This window comes from Rissa tridactyla, chromosome 2 (genome assembly GCF_028500815.1).
Source record: "Rissa tridactyla isolate bRisTri1 chromosome 2, bRisTri1.patW.cur.20221130, whole genome shotgun sequence".
Taxonomy (NCBI): domain Eukaryota; kingdom Metazoa; phylum Chordata; class Aves; order Charadriiformes; family Laridae; genus Rissa; species Rissa tridactyla.
Window position 1 is genome coordinate 116,267,980 of NC_071467.1, and position 22,147 is coordinate 116,290,126.

The 22,147-nt window shown below is 42.2% G+C and overlaps 1 protein-coding gene across 5 annotated transcripts in view; it reads left to right on the forward strand.

The window, feature by feature from the left end:
- The first annotated feature begins 10,114 nt into the window (after positions 1 to 10,114).
- Positions 10,115 to 22,147, forward strand: part of STARD3NL (STARD3 N-terminal like) — a 37,281-nt gene continuing 25,248 nt past the window's right edge. For all 5 annotated transcript variants that reach the window (XM_054192556.1, XM_054192557.1, XM_054192554.1 and 2 more), the window contains exon 1: positions 10,115 to 10,218. The gene's annotated coding sequence lies outside the window, so the exon portion shown is untranslated. The remainder of the gene's footprint in view (positions 10,219 to 22,147) is intronic.

Below are 22,147 nucleotides of genomic sequence, written 5' to 3' on the forward strand. Positions count from 1 at the left end.
CTGCATGAAGTGTGGCCTATTAACTTTGCAGCCTTCATATCATAGAATCATAGCATAGTTTGGGCTGGAAGGGACCTTAAAGATCATTGAGTTCCAACCCCCTGCCATGGGCAGGGACACCTCCCACTAGACCAGGCTGCTCAAAGCCCCATCCAGCCTGGCGTTGAACACTTCCAGGGATGGGGCATCCACAACTTCCCTGGGCAACCTGTTCCAGTGTCTCACTGCCCTCAGGGTAAAGAATTTCTTCCTAATATCTCATCTAAATCTGCCCTCTTTCAGTTTAAAACCATTACCCCCTCATCCTACCACTACACTGCCTGATAAAGAGTCCCTGTGCAGCCTTCAAATTGAATATTTTATTTGGTACAAGAGTAAGTTAATTATTTTGTTCTTCATCTGATGCCTCACTTGCTAAATTGTTATTCCAGGAAAAATCCACCTATGGGAGTCCCTATTCCAGACCCCCTGAAATCTAACTGTCACCATCCTCAAACATAGCAATTTGGCCTGCATCTTTAACAGAGTGGCTTTTAAGTCCTGTATCCCTGAAGAGGGTCCTAGGAGTGTTCCCTTCCAACGCAGTGATTAACAAAACAGAGGTGCAGATGGTTTCCAAGGCTTCCCGAGGTCTGAAACAAGCCCAGGATGAATGACCCTCCACATGCCTTCGCTGCCCAATGCATCCGCGGAACCCTGAAGGCTTAGGGGCGACATGCCTGGGTGCCCACCACACTTGCAGACAGCATCTGCTGCCACATAGGGTTAGACACCAGCTTTTGGAAGAGCTGCTCTCCGGTGTGGGAAGCGCTGTCAATGCCATTGTGCAGCAACAGGTGCCAGCTCGGAGCCGAATAACCACCCACGAATAGCCGCCCATTAATTGCATGCATGTTTCTCTCCCTCGAGGGCAGTCACAGAAAGAGAACAAGACAGTATTTCCCAGCAAGGAACTAACAATGCGTAAGTCTGAATGCGCTTGGGAAATGTGTGATAATTGCAGCGTGGTCCTACCATAAACAAGAAGAAAGAAGTCAGCAGAGCCAGGAGGAAGGCATCTTTTCCGTCAGCCCTCACTCTGGGAGCGATGCACCCACCACATCTCCCCTGGCCGCCTGGCGAGCGACCAGACGTAACACTGCCCAGGGCGGGAGGGTTTCAAGAGAAGTTCAATGAGGTATTCCTGAGCGAACGAAGCTTGTGTGAATGAAGTCACAACCCTGTCAACAACGCCAATCGTTAATAAGGTGCAAGTTCAAAATCAAAGCCTGTCCCCACAGGGGACACAGTTTTGTGGGCTCAGTGCCACGAGATGACAATTCAAGAGTTTCTCCTGTGTGCTGGAAAGGGAATTGGCCGTGTTACCTAAATAAACTACCAGTCAAAACATATCTCAAAAAATCAAATCCAGCTCCCACAGAGTCGGTGGCAGAGGTTGCAGCCCACAGCTGCTTGCACTGCTCTGTGCTCTCTACATAACGGATGGGATTTCCCACCATAACGAGGGCTGGTTTTAGGCTTCCATATCGCAGACTGAAAAACACGAGCATTTCTTTCCCCATTTCTGTAGGGCAGAGTTCAATGCAGTATTAGAACTGCCTCTCTCCCTTTTCAAGCAGCTATACCAAACACATCATTTTGCAACTGAAATAATTAGCTTTAACTTAAAGTTTCTCAAACTATCAACACTTTACATTTGAACTCTAAGTAGTTTCTTTTAGGAATTTTATTTATCAGGTTTAAGAATGCTTAATTAAAAATACAAATTACAATCAACATTTGCTTAATCTCTAGAAAAGCTTAGTTTTCTAAAGCTAAGGTTAGATTTTTGAAGCTGATGATTTGGTTACCTCTTCTTTAACTGGTAATCTCTTATGTATATGCTGTCCAGATAAATGGTGTTCTCTCGTTATATTACTATCAATATGTACCAGTATAAGATTATACAAAATACATCACTAAAATCTGTATGATTTAAAAGTTGCAGAACCATTTATTGCAAATAAATTACAGCTGAATGCAACCTCAGCATAAAAGGAAATAAAATGTGGTCTCTACTCTTTCATATGAGTTATCTTTCTCTAATAAACACGTGAAGAAAGATAATGCTCTTTATGCCTGCTGCATTAATTTCTTTATCAAATTTATTGGGTACATGGGTTGTACACCCATATTGATATGAAATGCAATATGTTTCATGTCTACATTTCACTAACTAAAAAAATCCTTTATTATCTGTAATGCATGTGAACTTGATCTGTTGCACCCAGCCCTGTTTTTAGAAAGTTGCAGTCCACTGCAATACAGATAACGAAACTGCCTTCTCTGACAAAAAGATGGCTGCACAAAAGCAAGGATTCTCCCCTGCAGTGTGTTATTTCCTGGAAAGAAGGAAACACTCATGGACAAAAACCTGGAAATAATGTTTCTTTTTATTTTGTAAAGCTTCTACAAGACGTAGCTTGAATACAGCTGTAGTGGGTCAGATGTTATTTTTTAACTTTCATGGACATCTTTTTCCTTCTCTTGATAGTGCAACGGTTCAAGATTGCTAGACTGAACTCCAAGAACGAGTATAGCGTCGTGTTTTAGCTTGACTGACAACCAAATGAATGCTGACAAGGTATTTCACGAGTCTGAAGGCCTTTTGTCAGTGCATACTGTTCTTACCTGTCTTCATCTCATCTCCAGCATCCAGCTTCTACATTTTCAGGGCCAAATGAATTTCGGACTTTCATCCTTTCCAGGATATCTTTTGCTTGGTGAGAGAGGCAGTATTTTCTTGCAATTTAGCGTTTATTGCCGTGCTGAGCCACAGATGGCTTTTATGGTCCCTTCCAACCACGGACGAGAGAAACGTCTCCCCGTACGGAGATAAAACGCCTCGGCTGGCTGAGCCCGGCTTTTCGCAGGGAGGGCCGATCGCCGCCACACAGTGCTCGGCGAGCCGTTTCTCGGCTTTGCTCGCCGCAGCAGAAAAGTGCAGTATGCCGGTTGCCCAGAAGAGGGGGCTGGCTTCCCGCCCCCAGAAAAGCGCTTCGGCCGCCTTTCTCCGGGAGAGGCGTCGCGGCACCGCCGCGGGCAGCGCGCAGCGGCCGGGGGGACGCGACACCCCGCCAGCCCTTCCCGACACCCGCCGGCCACAGCTGCGGCTCAAGCCCTCAGTCCGCCGCCGGCCCGCCCGTCACCCAGCCTCTGGTCTCTGGTCTGCACTAGCCAGAAAGCGGCTAATGGCTCCCCCTCCCCCGCCCCACAAAAAAAAAAAAAAAAAAAAAAAAAGAGAAAAGAAGCGTCTCCCCTGAGTTTGTTGGTAGGACAATTGCAAAGGATCAGGGTGCCGGTTGTACCCAACCGGAGACCATGACATTTCTGAGCAGCTTGAAAGACCCTTACTGCACGCCTTCAGCGTGGCTCTGATACGGTTTACATCCCCCTCAAGCCAAAAGGGGCTTCGCAAGGGACTAAACTGAAGCACAGGTCCTGAACAGTCGCTTCTGAAAGCATATCAAAGGGTCATACTTAAAATTTCCAGAGCAGGGTGTTGGGGTATTTTTGTAATTTTTACTTCTCCTTTTTCATTTGAATGTTTTTGTTTCGATAAGTCTGGTCACAAGAATGACAAAAATAATGTCTTCCTTTTTAAGCTTCATGAAACTACCAGATGTTTATTTGGTCCTACAAGCATATACGCATATTCCTAAGATTAACATTACTAGATATATTTCCAGAAATACATAAAAATACATAAAAAATACATAAATACATACATAATACATATGTATACATAAAATACAGATAAATACATAATACAGAAATACATAAATAATATAATACATAATACATAAATACATAAAAACAGATAAAAGAGAATCATATGCACAAAAACATAGCTAAAAGTGGGGTAATTATTGATGTCTATAGGGATTGCATAAAGAAGGTTTTTGATAAAGATAGCCAGATTGTTTTAGTTACAGGTAGAGGGTCTATCATCAGTTTCTAGGTAAAAGAAACTGTAAAAACTCCATTAAATATTTGAAGTTGCTCATTTGTGCTCTCATTAAACTTGTACACTCCAACTGTGGGTAAGAGCACTTTTCCTGGGGCAGAGGCTCGATACAAAAGAAAAAGGAAGCACAAACTGAAAAAGTCATGTGTAGACAGAGGGCTTCTGTAGATAGAACGGAGAGGAACTGACGAGGGAAAATTAATAGAAAATAATATGTGTTAGAAACATAAGGCAATTGAAGCGGAAAAGACAAAGAGTTTGCAGAGAGATAGAATATGAGTGTGCACACCCAAAAAATGAAAAATCAGCTGCGAAATGGCCCAGCAGTGTTCTGCTTGCTCAAAGCACTTTCCAAAAGCCAACAGAAATTCAAAGTGGTCTTTTGTTTAAAAGTAAAGTACAAGCGTTGCTTTCTTCCTCCCAAGTGAATAAGCTCTTATCTTTAAGATAGGATTTGTTTTGCTTTGATGACAAGCAAAAGCTCAGAGAAGAACATTTCTGTCACTCAGCTGACTTGCAAACTGCTGTGTGTTTCAGTCAAATAAAGCTCCCATTAACATCAGAGAGACTGTGATTTTGGAGTTGTTTCTTTTCCAGAGAAGGAGAGGTTCTCTTTTGAGCAGAGGGTTATAAAGTTTGATCCGTGCCCGTGGTAGAAATTTGGGGGCTTTTAGTATTTGAGAAAACTAAGGTATGTAGAAAGTATCCAATTTCATGGCACGCAAAGGGCGCCTGCAAAAGTGGCACGTCAGCCTGTTAATACGGTATTGTTATGAAATATGCTGAACAGCGCTGCTCAGCTACTGCACTGAATAATAAGCAGGAATTGCTACTTGCATTAATGCCATCACGTCATCCTAAAAAAAAGATGCAAAAAAGAACGTGCTTTGTTTCAACGCCTGACAAATGGTTGGAGTTTGGCATTTGGTTTTGCTTAGTCATTTTCTTGCCACAGGGTGAGCTTAGGGTTCCTGCACTGGGTGGTTCATTCACTTGAATTGAAACACATTATGGAATAAAGGATTAACATCAGCTACAAGATTGAAGTTTAATAGGTAAGTTAGGTGAGAATCCGAATTCTGTAGTCCGTAGCTTCTTAGTCAAGAGACTCTTTTTCTTCCTGCTCTTTTGTAGAAATACTTGATTTCCTCCCAACGAGATAACACAGTTGGGATGTTATCTGATCACTCCCAGTGCAACCTACTTCACTTTTTTTGAAGCAGAAATAGGCATTAGGAGCTAGAGAAGCAGAGGTGTTAACTCAGCTAGCCAGGGATGCCTTTGGTCGCAGGTTTGCAGCTTGAAGTTTGAGAACCCGTCATGCACAGGAATGTGAACCTCCCACCACATCCTTAAATGTATTTAAGCAGATCAGCTCCTTTGATTTCAAAGGAGATTTGGTGATGTAATGACTTTGTACATCTTAGTGTCTACTTTTAGACCCTACGTTTAGTTACAGGATTATTTGTGTATGTTCTGTTGCAGGAACCAACTGACTCATTTCGGCTGTTTACCACAGCATGAAAGAGCAGGAAGGAATACGTGAGACTCTTAGATCAGAAAGTGGCTTGTCTTACATCCATCTATTTGATGGAATGAGGCATATTAGAGATAACTGTTGCAGTGCCCAGGCTTCACCTTAGAGCGTTAGCTGCTGTGAGAACAATTAACAGACGTCCCAAAGCCAGCGTGGACAGCAAAGAGCAGTGTTGTGCCTTAACTGAGATGCCCTACCTTTAGACTTGCTAATCGCCCTGGGTGAAAGATCACGCTGAAAAGATTGCCCATGTTGCAGTTCCAGCATGGGCTAGGAAGCTCTATACGGCAATCCATCCCCTGGTAAAGCCAAGTGACAAGAAGGCCTTCTTGCTCCTTCCCAAACTCCCCTCCACCAGTATTGCAGACTGACACGTCCTTTTTCTACTGAGCAGCATTAGGAAGAGCACAGGCGTATTTGCCTCCATTTGGCATCCCTCCTACCCTACCCCCGCCACAGCTTAAGGCTGAGGAATCTTTAGAAAGCAATTTACATCTAATGGCTTTAATTAGATTTTACCTATTATCTGTCAAGTAGCGATAGCACTTTTGAATGTGGAATAGGACTGCTTCAGCCCTTAAAGAAGTACCTAACCCTAATGGTCTTTCCCCAGAAAGAAAGAATAGAAAGCTGAGAATAAGCATATTGAGAACAATATACAAATATTAACCTGTCCTGGCTGCTGGCTACTTATTCTGCCAGAGAACCAATTATTGCCACACACTTTTTACAGTGGGAGCTGACCTAAAGACTGAAAATAGGAGCTTAAATAGAAGCAAAGGAGAACCAAATGAGGAAGGCTTTAGGATGTCAATTATGAGTCCTGACCCTGTGCTTCTCTTTGCATTTCTCTTGCTCCAGAAGGTTACAGACACTCCTTCTTTAATGCCCTGTAATACGCACACGTGAACACAGTCCAAGGTAACAATTTAAGTGGAATGTGGTCCGAGACCTATGTGCAACCTGCTCCACTCCTTTGGAAGGTGGAGCAGGCACTCCATTACCTGCACACAAAACTCAGTTACTCATGTTCAAACTTCAGCGTCAGGACAGAGAGACATAGCTCTGTTAGTTAAGCACTATTGAAGAAATTGCAGTCCTTCCTTACATGATCTAATGTTGTCTGTCCTTCTCTACGTCCAGATCCACTGAAGGTTAGGAAAATGCCTCTGCACAGCCTGGAAAAGGTATCCCATTAGCCCACGCTCAGATGACTTTTTCCAAGTCTGCCCTGCTATATGTCCTCTCTTTGGACAGCATTGCAATCACAAGATTGCTTGGTTAAGTTTGTTAATAAATAAGGACTTTCAAAGCCAACTTCTAGATAGTTTAATCTGTTTAAAGTTGCCCCAGTGGTTACTGAATGTAAATCCATAAATCTCTCAATTTCTTATCCGAAAGCAGAAGTTGATTACCAGCTTCTAAAATTAAGGTGTCATTTATCTCACAAAGATGATCTGAAATCAAAGCATCCAGTAATAATACTGTGTGTTATACACAAGAAGATGTTTTGGTTCTCAGAATTTCAGTAGATTTGAAAACATAGCCTTAGTATATGGTGCTAAGCACTTTAATTACTAACTCTTTTTAGTAAAGCTTAGTAAAGTCTTCTCAACAAACCTTACTTGAATTTCCTTAAATAATGCAAGACAAGATGTCTCTGACCCCTTGCAGTAGGAACTGAAACAGTTCTTCACCCATCAGGATCGCCCGCACACACCCTGAAGAACAGGAAAAGCAGAACAAGCACTGTTTTCTCCTCAGTGAGATTCTGTGAGGTAGTATTTTGATAAAGCTAGCAGAACAGAGGAGACAGGCCACCTAGAAGGAGGAAGAGACTCAAGCATTAATCCAACAGGTCTTCATACATTAATTTTTTATCTTAAGACAGAGATTTCTTCTCTTTCCTAGATCCGATCCAGGATCCCTTTTTCCCCTCCCTTCCATAGTTGCTTCATACCTTTCTTTTAAAGCCAACCACCCCTTTCTCTAGCTCTCCAGCTCCTGATAGCTTAACCTCTCACAGTTCTCCTAAGTACTCTACAAGAGCCGCCGAGAAGCTTGAGGAGACAAGTTGCATTAGCTGATATGAATAGTTTAAAGAAGATGCTTTCTCTATTGATCTCAGTGCTACTTTACATTACTTCTACATTTTCAGGAATTTAGGTTTGGCATTTTTTTGCTATTCTTCTAATACTATACCTAGCATAACTACAAAGCAGAATAGCCATTCTAGAGCTACAAACTAATCACCTTTTACTTAGTCCTTTCCTCACGGCCAGATCTTCTTTTTACCGTTAACCAGCCGGCTGCCTGGTTCTGTGAATATGTATGGTTATCAGGCCTGAGTCTCAGCTAATTATAACGATCATGTTTATTGGTTTATACCAATTCATCCCATCATGAATGTGCAAGAATATTGAGAGTTCTGCTTTACTTGTGATGTTAATGGTTGCACACAGCCTGCATAAGCTTTAGTTAGCTGATAGCTGGCCTCTGTTTATTGAGCTTGGCTATGTTTTCAGGATGTAACACTGGGCTTTTTTATAATTTGATAACCACTCATGAGACCTGAATAACAGTGGCTTTTCACGTGCTTTCACATATTATGCTCCTAATCTGTTCAGCTAAATGTCAACCACACTTCGTTTCAAGATACATTTATTTCATTGCATGCAGTACTGCTTTTGTTTTGCAATGTGCCAAACAACTTGTATCAAAACTCATCAGTGCCAGGTAATTCAAATACCGGCTGCCGCTGAGATTCAAAGATCTTTATCTTTGTATTTGTATGAAAAGTAACAATAACTCCTAAATATAGCTACCTGCCTGAAAGCCTGAGGTGATCTTTAGTGGAGTAACTCTGAAAAAAAAACCCAAAGAAAGATAATGAAAGTAAACCAACATGGGTAAAAAGTGCAAAAGTGCATAAAGTGATTGTGTGTTTACAGACTTTGATTAAGAAAAAACGATTAGCAAAAAAAAATCTCAAAAGATTTTCCTGACACCTAAAGGAACCTGAGGTGATCTTTAGTACAATAGCTCTGAAAAAAACAACAAAGATAGTTAATGAAAGTAAACTAACATGGGTAAAAAGTGTAAAAGTGCATAAAGTTATTGTGTGTTTACAGACTTTGATTAAGAAATAATGATTAGCAAAAAAAAAAAGATCTTGAAAGATTTTCCTCACACCTAAAGGAGCACACCTCCCCCTTCCCATTAATGAGAAGCCGTAGTGGACTGGGGATTTTATTTCAAGTTCTGGGGTTTTGGAACAAGGATGAAGCGATTCACCATAATGTTTTTTGTGATAAATGCTTAGGGTACTTGTTTCCAGCTCTGTTCTAACTCCAGGTTGAACACCCCAGCAGTCAGCATCACCTTGCTGTACCCCGATCTCCCTGAAGATTTGTGAGGTGTTGTGGAGCCAGGCAAAGTGGGATGGGTGACCACAAGCTGCAGAGTTGCAGCTTTTTTTCCGAGACCTCTCCTTTAATCCTTCTTCCCCTGCTTCCCTGCCCTAATGCAATAGCTGCGATGAATTTTATTTTGCTCTTCTTTTCTCTGTAGTACTTGACATGTACAGCAGAGCACATTCTCTGTACACTTTTTTTGTTAGAAGACATGTATTGTGGATCTAGCCTGCAACACTGCAGATAAACCTTACAACATTTGACAAGCTTTGGGCTTCGATAAGGACAGGGACCACACTTCCCCAAGGGAAAGGATGGTTTTCTTAAGTGGCTGGTTGAGTTTCTGTCACGTTTTCACAATGATGCCTATCATGCTTGGATTTCCTGCTGCTAATCTCTCTAAATATCAGGACTCTGCTACAAGGCACAGGAGCTTAAACAGAATCTAGGCCAACAACAGATCACTAGTCTCACTGCTCATTTTGATTGCTTTATCACAGAATGATAGGGGTTGGAAAGGACCTCTGGAGATCACATAGTGCAACCCCCCTGCCAAAGCAGGGTCACCTAGAGCAGGTTGCAGAGGAACACGTCCAGGCGGGTTTTGAATGTCTCCAGAGATGGAGACTCCACCACCTCTCTGGGCAGCCTGTTCCAGTGCTCTGCCACCCTCAAAGTAAAGTTGTTCCTCCTCATGTTCAGATGGAACATCCTGTGTTCAAGTCTGTGCCTGTTACCTCTTGTCCTGTCACTGGGCACCACTGAGAAGAGCCTGGCCCCATCCTCCTGACACCCACCCTTTAAGTATTTATAAGCATTCATTTCTCCATACTGAAAAGACCCAAGTCCCTCAGCCTTTCTTCATAAGAGAGACGTTCCAGTCCCCTAATCATCTTTGTAGCACAACTCGGGGGTGTTCGCATTTAAAGAGAAGAGCCCCTACAAGGGCCCGGTCTCAGCCCCCAGCGCTGCTTGTCCCCTCAGCCCTCGCACCACGGCCAGGCCGGGCAGCGACACCGGCGGGGAGCTACCGGGACCCCTGCCTCCCGGCCTTTCCCGATGCCACCACAGCGCGTCCCTCACCTCTAATTAAGTTTAAAACCCCGCGCCGCCGAGGGGGTAGCAGATTAGGCCCCGCCCCCTTGCGCGCCCGGCCCCGCCCCCTTGCGCGCCCGGCCCTGCCCCGCCAGTCCCCGGGGCCTGCGGCGGTGCCTGGGCCGCGCTGCGGACCCTCTCCCTCGGGCAGGAGCGGCGCGTCCGAGGTAAGGCATCGCCGCCGCCCCTCGCCCGGGAGCGGGGAGCGAGAGAGAAGGGGGACGAGAGGAGGGGAAGACGCCGAGAGGGACGCGGGGCGCGCTGCGGGCGGAGGAGCGGCCTGGCCGCGCCTCCGGGGGGAGCCACCGCCACCGCCCCGGCGAGGAGGCCGCGGCTGAGGGGAGCGGTGCGAGGGCGGTCCGCGCGGGCCGGGGGAGAGCGGTCAGCGCGCGGCCCCGCCGCAGGCCGTTGTGGCCTTGCCCTTCCTTCCCTTCCGTTCATTCCCCTCCGGTGCCGCCGCTCTCCCCAGCGACGGGAAGCCGGGGATCCGCTCCCTCAGAGGCGACTTTCCCGCCTCGCCCCGGTACGGCGCCCGCCGTCCTGATGGGCAGGGGGGGAGAGAAACGGCGGGGACGGGGAGAGGAAGAGGAAGAAGGAGGTCACGTGGTGGGAGGTGGCCGGGCGGGGCGGGGGTCCCCTCTCCGCCCACCTCCTCCACCCGAAGGCTCGGGGGATGCTTGGTGGCGGGGCTGCCTCTCTTGCTTGGCCGGCATTTCCCCTTCTGCTGTCGGACCTGAGGGCTGGAGGGGGGTTTCTTCACCCCCCCCCCCCCCCCTTTCTGAGACCCTGGTTCGGCAAATACATCTTCCACCGCAGGTAGAGTGACCCGTTTGTGCCGCTGATAACGGTGTGAGCAAACAAGGGCCTGCGAACCTCTGGTTGCCGTCACGGGAAAACGTTATGCTGTGGTTTGATGTTAACGTCGGGCTGAATTTAGGCAGCTTTGGAGGGCCATTGCCCGATTTCAGCATCCGTATTAAAAGTGGGTCACTCATTCTTGAAATGTAGTGTTTTGCATATATTTTAAGGATTATGTCTGCAGAGCAAACTGGTTAAGCTTACAACAGTTTGATCTACACCAGCAGTTAAAGTTACTTATTGATGAAGTACTAACTTTGAGTCAGTTCCCAATTTCGTGGTAACTCAGGTGTAAGTACATACAGTGATTGACTTTAACATGGAAAATATTCACCACAAATAATACATTTGAAGAAAGAGGTTTGTTTGTTTTTCTTAAATATAATCAGTATGCTTAGAGGTATAAGACCATCACAGTATTTCTACACAGTGTTGCCAGTACATTTTGTTATGCGTGTTTGTCATCTTGGCTTTTATAATGTGATGTAGGGATTGTGTTGAGCATTAATCACTATGACAGGTGTCATTTCGTTCTGGAAATCCTAGTGTTTTGGGGGATTGTTAGTTAGTCCAACATTGCAAGAAGGCTTATTTCTATTTATAAGCCAATAGGGTTGTTATTATTTTTAGTAGATGTTTTTCATCAGCTTTGCAGTTTTAAGTAGGCCAGATGCAGAGTGATTGGGTTTTTGCTTGTTGATAGTGTTCAGGGCCAGACACTTTGGGTAGAATGCATCAGTGGTCGTCTTGTTAAGACACGGATCCTTAACTTTTTTTTTTATTTTTGCATTTTTCTGTCATTTGCATGTTAGACTTTTTCAGGATGAACGTGCTTCTTTATAGATTTGGTATGTTGAGAAAGAAATATTTGACCTTTTTAACAATGCTGAGATTTGTGCATTACTAAACTCTTAGTTCAGGTGGATTATGCGTTCTTTTCGGTGCATTTGGGCTCAAATGTGGTTTTCTTGACGTGATGCATTCTAATTTTCATAAATTCTCAAGTGTTTAGCCGTGAGTTTTTCAAAATGAGTTTAGCACACTTGTTCCAGGCCTTCATTCACATGAAAGAATGTATGAAGACTTTACCATTTTAAACTTCGTCAGGCTATACTAGTTAAACATATGTTTTAATATCTGCTTTTGTTGAAGTGTTTTACAGGGCCAAACCTAATTTCTAGTAAGCAGTATTAATGGATTTCATTCAGTGAATTGAGTCAGCAAGTACAAAATCAGTGCTTTTTCAGAAGAGATTGATGATGTCGTAATGGTACATCACACTTGTGACAGTAAAAACTGTGATTTCCCATGGTTAGCCACCAGCATCCATCAGTTTAGCTGAGTCACTTTATAGGATCACAGATGTGTTGCTTGTTAAATGTTCTCTAATTTAACTGTATCTGCTAAAAATCTGTTCTTAATTTGAAATCCTTAGTGATCATTTCAATAGACAACTTGTATATTGCCTTTCTGCCTCGCTGTGTTAAATTCGGCTAGGAGTAAGATTAAAAATGAAGCATTGACAAAAAAATAATCTTAGTAAAGAACCAAATGGATATCTTGTAATGATGTGACACTCCTTGTGTTAAGATCAGCTACTTAGCCATCAGTTGAAGCCCTGAAACAGCATCACTTCAGACATCAGGAGTTAATTTCTATCTAGCACTGACAGAAAAACCAGATAAATTATGTGGAGATGTGTTAGAATAAGCATTTTATGCTGAAGGTTCAGATGTAGATCTTTGCTAGAATTTGCTGCTGCTTGGACTGGGTAATTGTTTCCTTACAATGTCCTTTAAGGCTTGTAAGAAGAAAAATGGAGGTAATATGTAAACCCTGATACTTCGTTTTGTTTCGAAGCATCTTCAAGAGCTATAAAATAGGAGTTAAGAGTGAAAAATCTTACAGAAGCTTATCTTGTATTCTGAAATGGATGTCAGTTTCTTAAAATCCTGTATTTCTTAAGAGCTGTGAAGAATTTCTAAGGCTTGAGTTTGCCTGGAGAAAACTTTCACACCATTGTGCTGAATGCTTTTTGAGGGGGTGATGGAATCCTGAGTGCTTCCCACTAATAAATAAAATGACTGACATATTTCAGGAAGAATCCTGCAATTCTGTGCTAGCAAAAGAAGAGCTTTTCTTGTCCAAGTAGTATCTGGCTTGCAGCCCTGGGGCATATGTTTGTTGTTGAATTGGAGGAAACAAACAAACAAACAAAAAATGTGTATGAGTATCCTATGTAATAAACCAGTATTGTGCTTGATATGTGAGGCAATCAGTAAGATGTTTGGTCTCTTTAATGCATTGTATTTTGTATTTAGAGAAATGCTGACATGAAAAAATAAATATGCTTTTGATAACTAAAAGGTTTATTTGGCCTACAGTTGTTTTAACTCTGTGAAATTGAATGGATTATAAATCCTTGTTGCTTAGTACTTACAGCTTAGTGCAGTAAAATTTGCAGTGAAACCTTTAGTTCTGTGAGCTGATTTGGGGTGGGCTACAAAGTCCGCTTTTGAGAGCAGGTAATGGATGTGAAGAAGAATTAAGACCAGATTTGGTGGAGGTTTTTTAATTGTCCTTTCTCTATCTTTGTACCACTTCCCCTTTATGCCCACTTCTCCCTCCCTGCTTTTGCGAGAAATCAGTGGCTTCTTTTTTTTTTTTCCTTAATCTTTTCTTATTGCATGCAGCTGTTGCATGTTACTGGTGTGTGTACGTATACATAAAACATACAAAAGTACTGCATATATGTTAATATAAGTGCAGGGAGCTGGTTATGTTTAACCTTAAAATCCTGATGTAGTTTCAGGTCTTTGCCAAAACTAGTCTAGAACATCTAAACCAAAAAAGGTGATTTTTTTTAAGAAAACAATAAGTTAGTTTTGCTAGTTAATTAAATAAGTGAATACTATCAATTGGAATGTATTGGTCTCAAATGGGATGATGTGTCGTCTGTTCTGTAACTGAGATATTTCTTCTTTGTATGTTCTAAGGACTTAACAGTGATAAAATGCACACACTTCAGTTTTATAATTTGCGGTCGTTAAATATCTTGAGTGCAGCTGAAATCTGAGGCACATTTTTGTAATGTGTTATGATGCATCCTTTTTGTATGTTCGTTTTTTGTATTTTTCTTAGAATATAGTTGCATATTTAAGATCACGCTCTTGATCAAACCAAATCTGAACTCCACACATTGTGAGTTCTGGCAAGCGTGTTTTCAAACGTGTCATGAATTCGCCATGGAGTATATTTTCAAAGTCACTTCGATTTAACTCTGAAGAGCTGTTCTTTCATGTGATGATTCCCATGTCCGGTTTGAGCATACTCTTATGCAGACACAAAGTCTTGCTTGTTTTAGAAGTAAAAAGTCTGGAATATGCTGTTAAGAAGGAACCCAGAGGGAAAAGTGGCAATGGAGATAAAAGTAAGGCAATGCTGATGCTAAATTTAAAAGCTGTTGGCCATTTTCTCAGTTCTTGTAGAACAAAAAGTGAAGTGATCGTGAAAGGACAGCTGCGTTCTGCAGGACGCTGCTCAGTAGCAGGGCTTCTTCAGCTGCAGGGAAAAATTAGTCCAAGGTTGGAGCACTTTGATTTGACTTTCCGAATCTGCGAGTCTCTCTCTTGGGATGGGGGAAGGTGACATTGCTGTTCCCTCAAATATCCTACTGACCCAAAATATTGACTTGCTTTTTTTCTTTCTCCTTTTAGCTTGCAGACTATGTCCTGCACTCTTCAGCAGCTTCTTTCAATGTTCTGAGAAAAATATTGTTCAGTACGAATGTGGGATATGTGCAACTGCCCTGTTACTTTTGTTAGGTCACCATTAGAGCATAGGAAATTGGGGAAACTTCTTTCTCAAGGAAAATAGTAATAAAAAAAAGTAGATGGGGTTTTGTTTTTTTTACAGGGAGAAGTTATCTAAATATTTTTCAAATACAGTTCCTTCTCAAGTAGCATGAGTTTAGAATTAAGTTTTGTAATCATTTTGTAGAAAAAAAAACTTGAACCCCATGGGAAAGAAATAATAGGAAGTAGAGAAAACAAAATAACAGTAATTTGCTAGCAAAAGCACAAATACTTATGTTTCCACTCAGTTTCTGAACAAGGCAAGTTAATAGCTGCTCTTGCTTTGTTTTTGTCCGACATCTAGCCATCTGCTTGGTGGCATATCTTTCAAAGTCTTGGTGATAACTTATTTCAGGGCTCATTGGTATGAAACAAGATGTGCATCATAAATATAAGAGTAATTTGTATGCCATACAAGCTGTACTCAAGTATATTTTGTGTATTCATCTTGCGTGTTGGATAAGAAAATGTTCTTTTGGCCTGAGGGATAGGTAAGAGCTACTTCAGGGTCAAGCAGAGCTACTCCAGTTCTGAACACTCAGGTGAAGCCAAACTCCTTGTAAGGAGTTCTCTGCTGTATGCTGGTAAGTCTTGCCCTGCCCCTCTGATGGGAAGTCTTGCCAGTCTTTAAATATGTTGCATATTTGTAACTGGTAATTCCTGCTGTGTTGCTTAATTGAAAATCTAGAGTATTGCCAAAAAGTTACACACAGTATCTTGTGCTTATGTTAGGGGAATTCTGTGGGCGTGCATTAGTTTGAATTTTTCAGTCTTATTTTGATTAAAGTCTCTAGTGCCTATTGAGTGCAACACTATCTAAGTGGGTTTTTTCCAGTAAATAACTAGCTAGGAACTCAGTCAAGAGAATAGACTGTAAGATAAGGTTTACTTTAACTGAGTAACTAGATGAAATCTCTGTTGGAGTGAACATTGGAGTAGGCATTGTGGAGCTGATATACCATATCCTACAGACAGAGTAGGAATGTGTGCTTTCCTGGTTTGCAGGAATTTCATGAGAGTAAAGCTGAAGAGGAGAGAAAGGGAGCCACAGCAGACAGATGAAATGTAAAGGAAATACAAACCTGTGCAGTCAGGAACAGCAAAAGGGCAGACTTTTTGGTTGAGGGAAAACTTTATTTGGACTGAACAGTTGTTGGAATTGGTATCTTTGGTACTATTTTTTTAGAATTAGGTTTCTTCAAGTGGTCTTTGGTACCTTCATGCTGGTTGATGCTCATTAGTCTCACGATTCAGAGCCCGGGCCTCTTGGTGCAGTGTACAGCCACGAGTTTTAAGTTGTGCCTGCTCCTCAGGCACAACCCACTTCAATATTGATTTGAAGCAATTGCTTTTAATTCTGTAAACGATGGTTCTGTGTTCGGGCCTTTTCATGGTATAATGTGACCTGAATGTTAATTAGAATGTCATGTGTCAATGAAAATGACATATCTTTCCTGTTTTAGTCTCCTTCCAAATGTTAACTGCTGTTCTTTTAGCTTGTATTTGGTTATTTTGTAGTCCTCTGTTACTCAGTAGATTTTAATTTTGAATAGCCATGTCTAGTACCAAGGTGTATCTGTTTATATAGTTTAAAAATTTCTGCCTCTTGATTTTAAAACTAGAGATTATAAAAACAAAGTATTTTTGTGGACTTTATGCTTTAAGCAGAATAAGAACATCTGTAGAGAAGGGATACAGAGTAGTCATAAAATTCCCCAAAATTCCCAAATTAAAAGCTGTGGCTACACAAATTACTGAGTTTTCATTCTTACCTTTTTCTGTAACCGTGTACCTGCTTCATGTCAGCCAGATTTTATATGAATTTGTCTTTTCATTCTGCTTACGCTATTCGTGTCAATGTGCAGGAGGTACTATACTGTTGTTGACCAGTCTCTAGACTAACATCTTGTGGTATTGAAATTCAAGGGCTTTATCATATTGGTTCTCTTTAAGCTAAAACCCACATTTGCAAGTTGGAAGTGCATCTGGAAATATTTCTATTTTCCAAATTCTGTACTTTCAAGATCAGGCTATAACATCAAGCTTTGAAATTAAGATGGTGTATTTCCCCAAATGTATGCCCTGTTCTGTTTTGGGTTTTGTTTTGTTTTGTTTTTTAATATTCCCTCACGTTTACTAAGGAACACTTGTTTTCAACAGAACATTACTTCAGACTAACTGAGAATATTAGTGTTTTTAAAGAATACGTGCCTTTTTACAAGCATTAAAACCTTAAAATGCTTCTGAGGCAATGAAGTGTTACAACTAGAGACAGAATGAGTGCAACTCAGAAAGGATTTAAATGCCCTTCAGGAAAGGGAGCAATAACTATCAGGAGGTCACTAGTAATGTGTTCACTACAAGTAGATTTCACAAAAGTTAGTTCTTTCAGTTACGTAAACAGAAGAGGGAGAGAGTGTGTCAGCACAATGTTTTTGGTTCATTTATAATAGAAAACAGTATAAAAATGTGTCTAGGTAAGCTTTGGAGGCAGTCTCCAGCTCTTTGGGAATTGTTGGGGTTTTTTCCTCCCTAATTTACAGGCAGCATTAACTCATCTTGAGAGAGGTTGGGTTTATCTGTGTTGGCTCTTAATCTGGGTTTATGCTGGGACTGTCAGAAAACACATTGAGAGAATTCTGCTAATACTCCTGCAAGTTAATACAGGTTTATACCAGATGTTCTCAATTTATTAGACTTTGTATATGCAGTGTACCAAAACAGTCTTTACAGTTAATTGTATATTCTGTCCGAGCTGTTGGCTAGAGCAATTTGTATCTATGCCTAGATAAAGAATGAAGTTGGAGTTTGTGATGGTGGGAGAGCAAACTGGTATGACACTTAGTTCCCAGACCCTGAGATCTTTTATTGCTTGCAGAGAATGTGTTTAGTGAACTCGAGTCCAGCATAGTTTTCTGTGCTGAGTAGGTAAATCCTGGAGTATCCGTGGCAAGCCCTTTGCTGTGTGGTGGTTACCGTCCATGCTGAGTCTGGGGTTGGATACAGCCCAGGGTCCTCCTCACTTAAGTTGCCAACTAGAACTCGCTGACCTGAAGACCATTTTCTTGTTGGTATTAGGTTGCCTGTAATGCTTACACATCGTTGTTTTACGTTACATAAATGTATGTACCTGAAATTGTCTTTAAGTATAACTTAAATATTTGAATGTTAGGATTATAATGCCAGTTACCATACTAAGCTCTGGTTTTGTAAGGAATTCGGTTCTTACTGTGCCATGTAGTGTGTTCCTACAGACTAACAGGTAGTGCAAGCAGTAATATGAGTCCTTTTATCAGAAAATAACTCCTTTGGTAGGGAGAGAGAGAGGTAAAGAACTGGTATGTTTTACATATCTCTATATGAGGCAACTTTTTGGTAAGGAAGTGCTTTATTTTTTTGCTTTGTTATGGATGAATGTTGCTACTGTTTCAGTGTCAGCTTTCACATCAGGAAATTTAATTAATACTACAAACCTTGTAGTTTTCACAATACTTTAACGTTTTGGCTCTGTTATCCTATTTTACTTGTTGAAAAGAAAAAAAAAATATTTTCAGACTATTATTTTTAACCTTCAAAGAAAAGCTATTTATGGTGGGAATTCTTGGGCAGTATTTAGTGTTGTCAGACATACGTAAAATGTGTTCTACATTTTAAATAGGTTTCAGTAGCAATCGTGACACAATATTACTTTGTATGCATAGTTACTTTATGCAAATATGGTTTCTCTGGTATTTTAAAGTAAACCAGTGTTGCCTTTTCCTAAAATTGCCTCCATATGACACTTTCACTTTCCATTTTGCTGAGCCGTTTATAGCCCTTTGAATAAGCCTTTTTTTTCTTTTCTTTTTCTTTTTAAATCACTTCGTTAACTCTTCTCAGTTAAATTCTGCTGTGTGTTTTTTCCTTGGAAAGGAAATACTAACACAAGTTGTGCTGGTGCTCATTTGTGGTACATTGACATAGGAAACATAAGAGTAATTTAAAACAAGGACAATAGAATGGAAGAATAGGGATAGTATAATGATAGAAAAGATAAGTAGCATTCTGATCCTGCATCTCTAAAATATATGTAAAACTGTCACATGCAATGTGTGCCATCTGCTTCTGTCAGTATGAGTGAAAATAATTATGTTAATTGTAAATGTATCCTGAAAATCATGGGCTAGGTCTTTTCATGTATTACTGCAGCCTTCATTAGACTTTGAGGACCTGCAAGGAGTGCAGTCCTAAACTTGCTAATTCTAATAAACTATTTTACTTTTCATTTATTGTACTAGTCAATACTATTCATAAAAGTAAAACCTTTAGTTCTCTAGAGTAAGTTTTGTAATTTAATTCTCTGTTTGGAAACCTGAGTTATGGCCATAACAATTAAGTGTTTAAAAAACCAAAAAAACACAGATTTATTTCAAATTAAATAGATACAAACTTTGCTTCTTTCCAGAAAAAAGAACTCTGTGTGATTTTTAATAGGTCTGTATAGAAAAATTAGTTAGCTGGATATGTTAGTGGTAGGAGGTGAGTAAAAGTGAATGTATGCAGTTTTGAAGGAAAATAAAAAAAGATTAAATCTTTCTTCTCTTGAAATCAGGAGGCGTGAGCACAAAGTATATCACAAATATACTAATATGGATTCTTATATCAGAATTTTTTATTTCCCTTTTAAATGTTTTGACGTTTCAGTAAGCTTATAAATTCTGTCATTTCACCTGCCTACTGGATGAAGGGAAGGTGATGGATGTAGTTTTTCTGGATTTTAGTAAGGCTTTTGATACCTCACAGCATCCTTCTGGACAAGTTGTCCGATGGTGAGATGAGCAGGCACACGGTGCACTGGGTGAAGAACTGGCTGGACGGCAGAGTTGAAAGGGTTGCAGTGAATGGGGCTACATGTGGCTGGTGACCACTCATCTGTGGGTGTTCCCTGGGGCTCAGTTCTAGGGCCAGTTCTGTTCAATATTTTTGTCAATTATCTGGATGCAGGAGTTAAATGCAGCACTAGTAAGTTTGCTGATGATGCTGAACTGGGAGATGCTGTTGACTCTCTCGAGGGACAAGAGGTCTTGCAGAGGGATCTTGATAGATTGGAGCATGGGGGAATGATTAATGGAATGAAATTGAACAAGAACAAATGCTGGATTCTGCACCTGGGATGGAATAACGCTGGGCACAAGTCTGAACTGGGAGAGCAGTGGCTGGAGAGCAGCCCTGCAGAAGGGGGTCTGGGGGTGCTGGTTGACAGGAGGCTCAACAGGAGTCAGCAGTGTGCCCTGGCAGCCAAGAGAGCAAACCCCATCCTGGGGCGCATCAAACACAGCGTAACCATCTGGTCAGAAGTGGTTTTTGCTGCTGTATTTAGCAGTGGTGGGGCCTCACCTTGAGTATTGTGTGCAGTTCTGGGTCCCTCCCATGATCTAAAAAGGATGTGAATATCCTCAAATGTGTCCAGAGGAAGGCATCAAAGCTGGGAAGGGGCTGGAAGGCATGTCCTCTGAGGAGTGGCTGAGAACACGGTGTTTCTGTAGTTTGGAGAGAACGAGCCTGAGGGGCGACCTCACTGCTCTCGGCAGCTTCCTGAGGTGGGGAAGTGGAGAGGGCGGTGCTGGTCCCTTCTCCCTGGTACCCGGTGCCAGGACACGTGGGAATGTCTCAAAGCTGCATCTGTCAGGGGAGGTTCGGACTTGGCATGAGGAAACATTTCTTTACCAAGTGGGTGGTCAAACCCTGGAACAGGCTTCCTGGAGAGGTTGTCGATGCCTCAAGCCTCTCGGTGTTTAAGACACATTTGGACAATGCCCTTAATACCATGCTTTAACTTTCGGTCAGGCCTGAATTGATGAGGCAGTTGAATTAGATGTTCAGGTGCTTTCTGGGTGCCCTGAACCTGCTGCAGGCATCTGGGCAGGGAGAGAAGGTAGTCTAAGACCCCGATTTTAAAAACAGCGTCTGGAGTGCAGCACTTTAGTGTATATCAGGGCACTCAGCCAGCTTCATCACTAGACAAGATTTACTCAGGAGCTTAATATCGATTCCCCAAAATAAAACAAAGTTACAGAGATGGCCAAACAACAAAAATCATAATGATCCAACATGTTTGGATCATTATGATTTTACTTCCCAGGAAGGACTCTCCTTAGCATTTCCGGTACTTCCTCCCTGATGACTTCTACTTCATTCCTGAACATCTGCATATCTGGAGTTACCAATCTTTCTGTTAAACCTAGTTTAACGTATCATTCCACACAATCTGCTCTGCTCCCTCCCTGGCCCAAGGATTGAACACTTCTTTCCTCTCTCATCCTCTTGATACGCATCCTTCTCTGAAACTGGGCTCCGGGGAAGCTCCCTAAGGGAAAACAGCACTTTATCCCCCCTCACAAAGATTAGGAACTTCAGGTGTGCCCATTTCACTTGCTTTATATCACACAAGGTGATTTGGGGACGGAATTTCCCTGAAGGTATGGTCCTTACCTTGTACTTGGTTAGTTTTTGAGGAATGCACAAGTGTGTCCATCCTCTCTCCTGCATGCTGAGATGCTCATGCAGAATTGAAGATCCGGTTCTTCTATTTGACTTTCCTTTGCCTTTTTCCTTGTCTTTCCACCCAAGCTGTAGACCTGAACTCCAAATCATATGATCCAAAGGTCAGGACCACATGGATGCATACAGAGAGACCACAAGTGTACAGTGCAAAATCACCCATTCCCAACCTTCATCCATTTCCCACGAGTCTCATTAGAGCAGCACTGACAGCAGTCACCAAGCTACACCCAGACTCACCACACAGCAAATAGCAATAGACCTGGGCAGGCATAATCCCATCCAGGCCAGTCTCCAGGCTAAACAGATCCAGGTCTCAGCCTTTCCTCATAAGAGAGGTGCTCCATTCCCTTGATCATCTTTGTAGCCCTCCGCTGGACTCTCTACAGTAGTTCCCTGTTCTTCTTGAACTGGGGGGCCCAGAACTAGACACAGTACTCCAGATGTGGCCTCACCAGGGCAGAGTAGAGGGGGAGGATGACCCCCTTTGACCTCCTGGCCATGCTCTTTTTAATGCAACTGAGGAGACCGTTGGCTTTCTTGGCCCCAAGGGCACATTGCTGCCTCATGGTCAAGTTGTTGACCACCAGGACTCCCAGGTATCTCTCTACAGAGCTCCTTTCCAGCAGATCAGCCCCTAGCCCGTACCGGTATATGGAGTTATTCCTCCCTAGGTGCAGGACCCTACACTTGCCCTTGTTGAATTTCATTAGGTTCCTCACTGCCCAGCTCTCCAGCCTGTCCAGGTCTCACTGAATAGCAGCACAGCCTTCTGGTGTATCAGACACTCCTCCCAGTTTTGTATCATCAGCAAACTTGCTGAGAGTGCACTCTGTCCCCTCAT